This window comes from Bos javanicus, chromosome 1 (genome assembly GCF_032452875.1).
Source record: "Bos javanicus breed banteng chromosome 1, ARS-OSU_banteng_1.0, whole genome shotgun sequence".
In the NCBI taxonomy this organism is placed as follows: Eukaryota; Metazoa; Chordata; class Mammalia; order Artiodactyla; family Bovidae; genus Bos; species Bos javanicus.
Window position 1 is genome coordinate 46,533,137 of NC_083868.1, and position 9,374 is coordinate 46,542,510.

A 9,374-nucleotide genomic window follows, 5' to 3' on the forward strand; every position below is an offset into this window, starting at 1 on the left:
CTCTGTATAGTTGAAAGGGAACCTCCAAAGTAATTAAATCACAGAGATATCAGGATTGGGTTGTTATTTAGAAAGGTCTGGAGCAGCAGAGAGTAAACTTTGAGTTTAAAGGGGAGTGGTGAGAGGGAAGAAAAAGAAAAATAGGATGCAGGCTGTTTGTCTGGTTAGGATGCTAATATAAGGCAATGAGATAATAAGTTCATAACATAATAAGTTCAGGTGAGGATTGATAAAGGCCAGAACTAAGGCAGAGGCAGAGGAGAAAGGGAGGGACTAGTTAAGTCTGAGAGAGATTTAGGGGACAGAATAGAGGGGATTTGTGGCTATACTACATTTGGGCTGATGCAAGGATCAGATGTAATAATATACGCTCAAGAATCAAATATGATAGACTCTAGAAAGATGAAGAATTCTCAAGTAACTGGTAATGGTATTGGTAATATAAAACACCTTCTTTTGTTTAGTCACTAAATTGTGCCCAGCTCTTTGTGACACCATGGACTATAGCCTGCTAGGATCCTCTGTCCATGGGATTCTCCACGCAAGAATACTGGAGTGGGTGGCCATTTACTTCTCCAGGGGATCTTCCCAACCTAGGGGTTAAACCTATGTCTCCTGCATTGGCAGGCGGGTTCTTTACCACTGAGCCACCAGGGAAGCCCTCACCCAAACACCTTACATATTAGCAAAGAAAATGTATTAGGAATGTCTGCTAGATAAAGCCATGTATTTTCTCCAGTGTCTTAAAAATATTTGTGATCTAAAAGGAAATACTTAAAGAAATGAAAGTTCAAACTAACTTGATTATTTTCTGCTAAATCTTTAATTCAGATTCAGTGATTATGAAATGCTAAACTTGGTAGAAATGGTGGGGGTGAGATGAAGAGACGAAGGGGGTGATCTTGGTGTAGGACTCTCACAGCTCCAAGCCATGTGTTCTGCAAGTGTCTTCAATAGAGCGTGGGCCTTTGCTTCCTAGAACTTTTTGGAAAGACTGTGGTCTTTTCTCTCCCCTCAGGAGCACTAAGAAAAAACACTGCCTTAAGTCTCCCTCCATCATCTTCGTTGTGAGCAAAAGAAGGCCAACCACAATGGCCTAGAGAGAGGCATTGCTTTGCTAATTCCCCACAAAAAGTGAGATCTGAAGGAGCGAGGTGTGCTGTTTGCATATGACAACATCAGAATGGGCAAGAACCTGCCAGTTCCTGCTGGCTTCATTCACGTACTGCCCCAGGAAATTGGCAATGCTCTAACTTAGGAAAAAACCAGGTTTGACCACGCTTTAGACAGTATGGGTTTGCTGCTGCTGCTGCTAAGTCGCTTCAGTAGTGTCCGATTCTATGCGACCCCATAGATGGCAGCCCACCAGGCTCCCCTGTCCCTGGGATTCTCCAGGCAAGAACACTGGAGTGGGTTGCCATTTCCTTCTCCAAGAGTATGGGTATATTATGTAGTAAAACATAAGAAAGAGAGAAAGATACACAAAAGGTAGAGATATGACACAGAATTTCATGTTGACCTATTTGCAAGAGTCTGAGATGTGGAATGGGGAGAAATGAGACTGGAGAATGAGGCAAGGGCTGGATCTTAGAGGGCCTTGGATTCTGTTAACGGAGTTGGTGTAGGAGGGAGGGATCCCCAGAAAAAACTTGGTCAGGGAACAACCAGGATCAGGTTGTAATATAGAAAGACCTGAAGGCTGTGTTCAGGATTGGCACACAGCAACTCTGGGGAGGGTGAGATTTGAAGTTCCTGTTTGTCCAGCAAGAACACATGGGATCTGGAAAGGTTGTTTGCATTTTGCTGCTCTTCAAGTCCAGGGGAACTTAGGGATCCCACTGTAAGCCAGATATCAGGTCTTTATTACCCTGTCATCTTTCATCATATATAAACCTTCTTCATACTGGCCTCTCAGCTCTAGCCTGAGAATCATTGGTTCTTGCCCCAGGGGGAAGGTGGAGCAGAGAACAGGAGGTTTCAGTGGAGCTCCTGTAATCACCAAGGAGAGGCAGATGGCTACAAAACCCAAACAGAATGTGAGCTGGCTGTCTTAAAGTGTGGCTGAAACCTAACAAACACCTCACTCTAATTTTTCCCTCCCTACCCTTGGGTGAAAATGAGTCAAGCAAGAGAGTACCCAGGGAGAATGCTGGGACAGTCTGGTTCTTGACAAAGAACGAGGCCCCATGATCATTATTAGGGAGAAAGGAAGATTACAGAGGTGCTAGAATTTTTCTGATTTTTCCTTTTTTTTTGTATTTATTTATTTTTCCCACTTTTACCCCTGCTTAGATGATACCATTTTTTTTTTTTTTTGCTCTCTCTCTAATCTAGTTCTTCAGCATAATAAAATTTCTCTCTTCAGAAAACCTATCTTCATTCTGAGTACTTAATAGATTCTTAAAATTTGCCAATGAACTTTGTTTTAAAAGGTTTAATTGAAATGAGGGCAACATTTAGATGTAGTAGATTTGTTGATTACTGGGGGTGGAAAGACAATTTCAATAATCTGTGTTGCTGCCATCATTGAGTCTCTGTTCCAAAAGGCATCTTCAAGACTTAACGGCTCTAACTTGATCCACTGGCAACTCTGAGTGGCAGTTACCCTGCCTGTGAAGGTGAAGGTCTAGTCCAGGTGGCACTGGTGGTAAAGAACCCACCTGCCAATGCACAAGACTGAGGTCTGGGTTGGAAAGATCCCCTGGAGAAGGGCATGGCAACCCACTCCAGTATTTTTGCCTGGAGAATCCCAAGACAGAGGAGCCTGGTGGGCTATGGTCCATGGGCTCACAAAGAGTCAGACACAACTGAAGCGACTTAGCACTCACGTGAAGATGAAGAGCATGGGGATCTCATCACCTTCTCAGGCAGTCCTTCTGACAAAACTGAAATCTCCTTCCTATAATGGTCACCCACTCCTTATAGTTCCACTTTCCCATGCAGTGTAACTTTTACCCTTTTCTCGTAGTAGAGAGGGGGGACAAAAATCATAAGCACAGCAACTTTTGCCTCCAGCAAACACTAAGACTAGCGCCATGCGTTTTGCAATGATCTCTCCTTGATTCAGTTTGCTTCGCTTTGCAAATAGTTATGTCCTCCCCTCTGCCCCTCGTTTCCTTTTCTTTAGTTCACTCTTTCAATACATAGAATAGGAATCTTACCAACAGTAGCGTAAATTCTTTTTAAAATTTTTATTTATTTTCTTGTAAAAGTTTATATATTTTCAAATTCTATTTGCCTGGTTTTAAAATCTTTCACTTATTTCTTAATCTTTGTCTTAACCATTGCATTTTTTTTTAAATTTCTAATTGAAGGATAATTGTTTTACAGTATCATGTTGGTCTCTGCTGTACAACTGTGAGTCAGCTATAAGTTTACATATGTTCCTAAACCTCCCTCCCAGCATAGATTCTTGGTCCTCAAGCCATTCACAATATGGAGCACCCAAACAATCCTGTCTTGAGTTTTAGATCAAGGCCTGAGTGTCCATGAACTGAACTTTGGTGGATTTTTTCCTTTTTTTTTTTTTTTACTGGTGAGACCCTGTAGCTTTGCTGAGAAGAATCTGGCCTCCTGAGCAAAGTGGCAAATGAAATTCCCAGAATCTCCCATAATCATGGGGACAGACCCTTTGAACTTAGTTCTTTTGCTACTAAGGTGACTGCTGAAATTATCTTAAAATAACAGGTTAGTCACAATTCAAGATGCAGTGTTGAAATCTTACCTCTCTTTGTGACCTCTCTTCCTCCCTCTCTAGAATAAGTGGGTGGGCGGGTAGATGTGTGTGCAGCAAAATATGAGAGGAAGAAGTGGGCCGAGTAGATGGAATGGTTTCTTAGTGTGGTTGGGTCTCACAGCTTTTTATGGTTGTTTTGTTCCTATCCTTCTAACCCCCTTTTGACCACCTCCTTCCCCATCTCTTCACCCCAAACCCCCAAAGCCCACAACTGCTGTCAAGTAATTAAACACACAAGACAAAGAAAACTGCCTCTGTGTGAATATGCCTCTCTGGTCACGCCATCCCTGAGAGACGCCTCCGTTGTCAACAATCACAGGCAGAATTTCTCAAGTGAGCCAGGCACGAAGCAGACTCTGCACCCTCGAGGCAGAAGGGAGAGGGAAGGCCGGAGCTTTTGGAAGGGTTTGGACCTGTTGGTTCCTGGAAACCAGGAGGAGGGTGGGGCAAAGGCACACCCAAGAATCCTGGCAGACTCAAGGGAGAGGAAGAAAAAAAAATCTCTCATGTTCATAGTCACTTGTTCATTTGACAAAATCTGGGATCTGGTTGGTCCCCTGGGCTTCTGGCTGAGCATGGGTTAGAGACATCTCCTGGGTTTGTAGATCTGGCATGACTGCGGATGAGCTGATTTCAAACAACTTTCTAATGTAAACTTAAAGTTCACTCCCTCAGAACTCTAAAATAAAGTGAAAAGTGTTAGTTACTCAGTTGTGTCTGACTCTTTGCGACCCATGGAATGTAGCCCGCCAGTCTCCTTTGTCTGTGGGAATTCCCAGGCAGGAATACTGAAGTATTCTCCAGGAGATCCTCCTGACCCAGGAATTGAACCCAGTCTCCTGCATTTCAGGCAGATTCTTTATCGTTTTTCTAAAGCTCCACCTCAAATCTAAACAAACGGTTAAGTTCTAAAATGTTAGTTATGCATTTTGTAAATTTTCTGTCCTTAGAGTCCTAGCATGGGATGATAAGTTTGCTACTGATCACTAAACTCCACCTGGGATGCTTTTAGAAAATGTTGTCGCCTGGAGCTCACCCAGGACCGATTAAATCAGAAAAATGATCATTTGGGTTATTAATACCCCTGTAAAAGTTTCCAGTAGATTGAATGAGCAGCCAGGGTTGAGAGCCACTACAATATTTGAACCAATCTTTCAACAGTATTTCTAGAGGTTTACTCAGTATTCACATTGTGCTACATTTTGAGACTAGAGATAAGGAGGTGATGAAGGCCTTCAGTGAGAGGAAATGACAATAGCTATTGGAGTGTGAGGAGGGCTCAGTCTGAGAAAGGAGAAAAACCAGGAGGGAAGACAGTCCAGGAAGGTAAAGGAGGACAATATTCCAAGGAGTTCAGGCTGATCAACAGAATCTGTGTTGCTGAGTAGTCCTTAATGTGATAATTTGAAATGTCTCTTAATACTGGATAATAGGAAGATTGTTGGTGACTTTGATGTGATCAGTTACACTGCAATTTCAGTTGGCTGAGGAGATAAGGAGATGAAGATAAATATGGAGAGAAATGCTAAGAATTCTGATTATGAAGTGACAGAGTCTTGAATGGGCATACAGGGTCTAGGAATTTTTTCTTCCAGTTTTATTGAGACATACTGACATATAACAGTTAGTTTAAGGTATACAATGTAATGATTTGTTATTTGTATCAACTGGGAAATGATCACCACAGAAAGTTTAACATCCAGCACCTCACATAGTTAGAATTTTTTTCTTGTAAAGGGTACTTTTAAGATCTACTCTCTTAGCAACTTTCAAATAAAATGTTAACTATAGCCACCATGTTATATGTTACACCACTAGAACTGATTTATCTTGAGGCTAGTAGTCTGTACATTTTGACTACCTTTACTCATTTCTTCCAGTTCCCTCCCTTCACTTCTGGCAGCCACCAATCTGTTCTGTTTCTTTAAGTTTGGTTTTTTAAAAAATATTCCACATATAAGTGAGATCGTACAGTTTTTGTTTTTGACTTATTCCACTTTGCATAATGTCCTCAAGGTCCATCAATGTGACAGCAAATGGAGAGATTGCCTTCTTTTTTAGGGCTAATATTTTATTATATATCTATATATAAACTTTTGATCATTTCACAGTTAATGCATATATCAAATCATTATATTATATACCTTAAACTAATATAATGTTATATTTAAATTATATCTCAATAAAACTGAAAGTGCAAAAAATTCTTAGACCCTACATGTCCATTTAAGACTGTCACTTCATAATCAGAATTCTTAGCCCTTCTGTCCATATTTATCATTTCCTTATATATATATATATTCACACCATATTTTGAATTTTAAAAAGCTTAGTAAAGAATAGTTTAGATCATTTGTAAATGCTAAAGGGAGAGGAGTGGATGATGATATAGGAGAGGAAATTTAGCAGATGAAACATGATTCGTGAGAGTGCAGAAGGGATGGGATCCAGAGCATGGGTCAAAGGTCCAGACTTAGACTGAAAGTGAGTAGAGACTCTGTTTCCATTGTAATGGTGGGGAGGATGGAATTCCTGGCATGGATGCAGAACAAGTTTCAGGCATGGCCATGGGTGGCAATGTGAGATGTTTATATGCCAGCCTCTTAATTCACTGTGATGTGGAGGTGAAGTTGGGGGCCAGGTTTCTTAGTAAGCCATTCCCCTTGGAGACTTCTGGAACTATTGAGGTTGAGTGACAGCCACAGTTGGGCATATTTCATTTCTCACTCCCCTCACCTTCTCCCTGACACATGGATGTGTGTGTGTGTGTGTGTGTGTGTGCGTGTACTGTGTCTGAATGGTGCTGAGTTAGGGCAGTTTGCGGGATACTTTGTCTTCTCTGTGTGGCGCTCTCTGTGTCTCAACACCCTTGCCTCCACTTCACTCATTCCCCCTGCCTCCTGCAAAACCATTCTGTCTTTTCACTGTTCTTTATTCCACTGTCCTTCCATAAGGCTAGCTGGTTGATACAGTGTATTGGAAGGTGCTATATACTCTTGGTCTTCACTCACAGCTCAGCTGGTAAAGAATCTGCCTGCAATGCAGGAGACCCCAGTTCGATTCCTGCTTTGGGAAGATCCACTAGAGAAAGGATAGGCTACCCACTCCATTATTCTTGGCCTTCCCTTGTGGCTCAGCTGGTAAAGAATCCACCTGCAATGTGGGAGACCTGGGTTCAATCCCTGGGTTAAGACGATCCCCTGGGGAAGGGAAAGGCTACCCACGCCAGTATTCTGGCCTGGAGAATTCCATGGACTGTAAGTCCATGGGGTCTCAAAGAGTCAGATATGACTGAGCGACTTTCACTGTGCACTATGTTTCTAGCCTTCTGTAAAACAGAGGCCCAAATTACATGGCAAGAAGAAACAAAGCCATTATGAGAAGCCAGGTTTCTGGGTCAGTGATCTTTCATCTTCATCTTATTGTTTCTGTCTTTACTCTCAAAGTTTAAGCCTTGGAAAGAGGTGGCAAAGGCCCTGAAAGGAGGGCTCAAAATATAACATACAACAGCTCCCAAGGGGGCTTCCCTGGGGGCTCAGCAGTAGAGAATCCGCCTGCCAATGCAGGACATGTGGGTTTGATCCTGGATTTCCCTGGATCAGGAAAATATCCTAGAGAAGGAAATGGCAAGCCACTCCAGTATTCTTGCCTGGGAAATCCCATGGATAGAGGAGCCTGGTTTGATACAGTCCACGGAGTTGGAAAGAGTCAGACTTATTTTAGTAACTAAGCAACAGCAACAACAACAACAACAGCTTCCAAAGGACAACTTGATAACAGTTTTCTTAACGAAACCACAGGTCTGGTTCAGTTGATTTAAATCCTGCTTGAATCATACAACCTTTGGATTCAGCTCTATGACTGGTTGTTGGCATGATGATTCACTTAATGGAGAAACTGAGAACATTACATGAATTTTAAAATTGTGATAAAATACATGTGACATAAAATTTTAGCCATTTAAGTGGTTATTTTAACCATTTTAAGTGTATTGTTCAGTAGTGTTGTTCTCAGTCACTTAGTTGTGTCCAACTCTTTTGCGATCCTATCTATTGTAACCTGCTAGGCTTCTCTGTCCATGGGGTTCTCCAGGCAAGAATTCCTTCTCCAGGGGATCTTCCTGACCCAGGGCTCAAGCTCCTGAGTCTCCTGCTTTGCAGGTGATTCTTTACCTGCTGAGCCTTCAGGGAAGCCCTCAGTAGTGTTAAATGTATTCAAATTGTTGTGCAACCAGTCTACAGAACTTTTTCATCTTGCAAAAGTTAAACTATATAACCATTAAAAACAACTCCTTGTTCTCCCTGTCCCCAGATCCAGGCAACCACCATTCTACTTTCCATTTCTACAAAGATGACTTCTCTAAGTACCTCATACTAGTGGAATCATATAATATTTGTCTTTTGTGAGTGGCTTATCTCACTTAGCATAATGTCCTCAAGGGTCATCCATGTTGTAGCATGTCGGAATTCCCTTCCTTTTTAAGGCTGAATAATACTATATGTATATATTACATTTTGTCTATCCAATTGTCTATTCATGGGCAGTTGCCTGCTTCCATCTTTTGGCTAATTGTGAATAATGCTGCTATATACATGTGTGTACAAGTATCTATTTGAGTCCCTAGTTTCAATTCTTTTGGGTACATACCCATAAGTGGAATTGCTGGGTCATAATCTCATTTTTAATTTTTCGAGGACCTGTCATACTGCCTTCCAAAGATACTGTACCATTTTACTGATACATTCCTACCAATAGTGCACAAAGATTTCAGTTTTTCCACATCCATATAAACACTTGCTATTTTGTGTTTTTTTTTTGATAGTAGTCTACCTAATGGATGTGAGGTAGTAGCTCATCATGGTTTTGACTTGCATTTCTTTAATGATTGGTCACTTGTATATCTTCTTTGGAGAAAATGTCTAGTCAAGTCCTCTGGCTGTTATTTAATCTGGTTGTTTTTTGTTGTTGAGATCAAGAACATTTAAAGATTTTTTTGCAGTATGTATCTAGAGTGACATTGTGGGTTTATTTAAGTCCAGGTTCTTTGACTTCTTTCCAGTGACTCTGTCACAGTCCCTGTTGTGAAACACAGTAAGCTCCTCGAGGTAAATTCCAAGTTTAGGTAGCATTTGATGTGGCTGTATCCGGTTTTAAATTTTAATTTATGATAATAGGGTCAGGATTTTAGATAAACCAGGTACTATGTCTCTTGATATAGCACAGAGGAAGGTATCTGTTATTTTCTGTGCTGATGGCATTGTCCTGTGCTGTTCACTAGGAGGAACAACTCAGTGTCAGGTATGCCATGTTTAAAATGTGTTCCTGTGAGGTCTAATGAAGGGCTAAGTCTAGGAATGTTCTAGGGGTCCTGGGGTGGTGGATGTATTTTGGGACCAACACATCCCACTGGAACATAGGAGATTTAATTCTGCTCCACAGTAATGATGCCACAGGAGCCACACTGAAGTTCATAAGTGGCAGATGTGGTTGGTTGTTAGCTTCTCTCTCAAAAATATTTCAGGCCAATCTTAAGAGCTACAGGGATAGAAATTTAGGCCTTCCCTGTACTCTTTAGTGTCCTAAGGGCAGACCCAGAGGTGTTTTTTTGAGAAAAGTCTTATTTACCTGTAGACACTCT